The sequence below is a fragment of the Otolemur garnettii genome, unplaced genomic scaffold, assembly GCF_000181295.1.
Source record: "Otolemur garnettii isolate 467f Iridium unplaced genomic scaffold, OtoGar3 scaffold00038, whole genome shotgun sequence".
Taxonomy (NCBI): Eukaryota; Metazoa; Chordata; class Mammalia; order Primates; family Galagidae; genus Otolemur; species Otolemur garnettii.
Genome location: NW_003852433.1, coordinates 5,476,687 through 5,480,006, shown reverse-complemented (window position 1 = coordinate 5,480,006; position 3,320 = coordinate 5,476,687).

Here is a 3,320-nt window from a genome sequence, read left to right as displayed (position 1 = left end):
CAGAGTAGATCAACCCCCTAAGAAATGACAAAGGAGATACAACCGAAGATGCCATGCACAGACAAATGGCAGCAATGTCAGAAGTCAAATTCAGAATATGGATGGCAAAGAAGATAAATAGTATGGAGGAAAAGATAGAAATTGGATTTCAAAGATTGTTCCAAGAAATTAATGAATTCAAAAACCAACTCACCAAAGATATGGACACAATGAAAAAGGAGATAGCAGAGCTCAAGGAAATGAAAAGTTAGTTGAGGAGCTCCAAGATACAGTAGAATCCCTCAATAATAGAGTTGACCAAGCAGAAGAAAGGATCTCTGAAATGGAACACAAAGCTTTTGAACGTTACCAAATGCTCAAAGAGGCAGACAAATGGAGAACAAAAACTGATCATCTCTGAGAGAGTTGTGGGATCAATCCAAAAGATCAAACATTTGTCTTATAGGAATTCCCAAAGGAGAAGAGGATGGTCCTAAAGGTACAGATGCTCTACTCCAAGGGATTTTGAAGGAGAATTTCCCAAGCATTGCAAGAGATACAGAAATTCAGACAGTAGACAATTTCAGAACCCGAGCAAGACTCAATCTAAATAAAGCATCTCCTAGACACATTGTGATTAACTTTGCCAAAGTTAAGATAAAGGAGAAAATTCTGCAAGCTGCCAGACATAATAAAAGCATCACCTACAAAGGGAGAAATATCAGAATGACTGCAGATCTCTCAGCTGAAACATTTCAAGCCAGAAGAGGATGGTCATCAACCTTCAATCTCCTAAAACAAAACAACTTTCATCCTGAGACCCTGTATCCAGCTAAACTGAGTTTCATTTGTGATGGAGAAATCAATACTTTAATGACATATGAATGTTGAAGAAATTTGCCATAACTAAACCAGCCATTGAAGATATTCTCAGACCCATCCTCCACAATGACCAGCGCAATGCTGTACCACCAAAGTAAACTCACCCAGAAATTTTTGAACAAAACCCAACTTCCACAATGGTGAAAGGAAGTTAAAAATGTCCACTGAATATCCAAAAATCATAACACCCCAAACACAAGGAGGCTTATCAATTCTCTAATTAATGTGAATGCCTTAAACTGTCCTCTAAAGAGACACAGGATGGCTGACAGGATACATAAACTCAGACCTGATATCTGCTGTATATGAGAATTCTCATCTTACCTTAAAAGATAGAAATGGACTCAGGGAGAAGGGATGGACTTCTATAATAAAAGCAAATGGAAACAAGTGTTGGTGTTAGGGCCTAGGCCTAAGACCCTGCTCGCTGCACCAGAATGTTGCCATAAGGGTCTCACAGAAAAGTGATGTCACAGAGAATAAGCACGCTTATTGAAATTGTGTTTTAAATAAAGGTGACCATCTGCTCGCTCAGGCAAAATGGTGAGCTTCTTTATTTGCAGTTAGCTTATATAGGGAATTTTGTACATACAGCAATGACCTCATTGATCCAATTAAACATCATGTGACATCTGATAATCCACTCAACATACACCTTTTGACATAACCCTTTCAACATAACCCAATCTTAATGGAGAACATGTTGTTAGCCATTACTTCTTTGTTCTTATCTGATGAAGCCTGAGGCTAGGGAGGAACAGGTAGATTGAATACCTGCCCTTGCTGGCCTTGCCATTTGGAGGCTGTTACTTCAGATCTTTAAACAAGGCATAGAGAAACTTCTTGGGCATACAGGAATTTGTGTGCAAACCTCTGCTCTCATGTAGGCCTTAAGTCAGGGGGGTTTTGCTGAGCCTTTTATAAGGAATTCTCAAGTTAGACTTCTCAAAAGCCTTTCATGAGCCCAAGTTTCATCTGTGCCATTAGATACCTATATGCATTGGGTAAATTCCTCTTCTCTTGAGGTCCCTGAGCACATTTCCATTCCTGGACCTGTTGGCAAGCAACCTTCATCACTTACCACAGATCAGGAAAGGTTACTGATGGGTATCTGGCCAGTTTGCCAAAGGGCTTTTTCACTGGCCTTATAAAGTCAGCCTTAATTCCTTAACACAGTCTGGAAATGCTATTCCAACCAAAGCCTTGGTCATATTAGGCTCACAATCAACCTGGCCACATGGGATTCTGCCTCAGTTTCTTACAAGTATGCCTGCACAGAGTCTTTTTACTGCTCTCACTCTTAAACAAAGGCATATAGGCATTTTGCCTATAAACAAGGAAAAAGCAGAGGTTGGAAGTTTAGTTGTAGATACAATTGGCTTTAAACCAACAAATATAAAGAAAGATAAGAATGGCCACTACATATTTGTCAAGGGAAACATCCAACATGAAGAGATTTCAATAATTAACATTTATGCACCCTACCAGATTGCTCCTCAATTTATCAAGCAAACTCTAATGAATATGAACAACTTGATATCTTCCTGCACTATAAATGTTGGAGATTGTAACACCCCTTTGACAGTTTTGGATAGATCCTCCAAGAAGAAAGTAAACCAATAAATATTAGACTTAAACCTGACCCTAGAACAAATGGATGTTACAGACCTCTACAGAACATTTCACCCTAATAAAACTGAATATACATTCTTCTCATCAGCCCATGGGTCATCCATCAAAATTGATCGTATCTTAGAACACCAGTCTAACCTCAGCAAATTTAAAAGTGTAGAAATTATTCCTTGTATCTTCCTGGATCACCATAGAATAAAAGTTGAACGCAACAGCAACAGGAATCTTCATACTCAAACAAAGTCATAGAAACTAAATCATCTAGGGTTGAATGATAACTGTGTCAAAGACAAGCTTAAGAAGGAAATCACAAAATTTTGGGAACAAAATGATAATGAAAACATAGATTATCAAAACCTGTGGGATATTGCAAAGGCAGTCCTAAGAGGGAAATTGATAGCATTGGAAGCCTTCATCAAGAAAATAGAAAGAGATGAAGCCAACAACTTAATGGATCATCTCAAGCAACTGGAAAAGGAAGAACATTCCAACCCCAAACATAGCACAAGAAAAGAAATAACCAAAATTAGGACAGAATTAAATGAAATTAAAAACAAAAGAATCATTCAGAAGATCAATGACACAAAAAGTTGTTTTTTAAAAAATATTGACAAAATTGGCTCGGTGCCTGTGGTTCAAGTGGCTAAGGCACCAGCCACATACACCTAAGGTGGTGGGTTTGAATCCAGCCCAGGCCCGCCAAACAACAATGACGGCTGCAACCAAAAAAAATAGCCGGGTGTTGTGGCAGGCACCTGTGGTCCCAGCTACTTGGGAGGCTGAGGCAGGAGACTCGCTTGAGCCCAGGAGTTGGAGGTTGCTGTGAG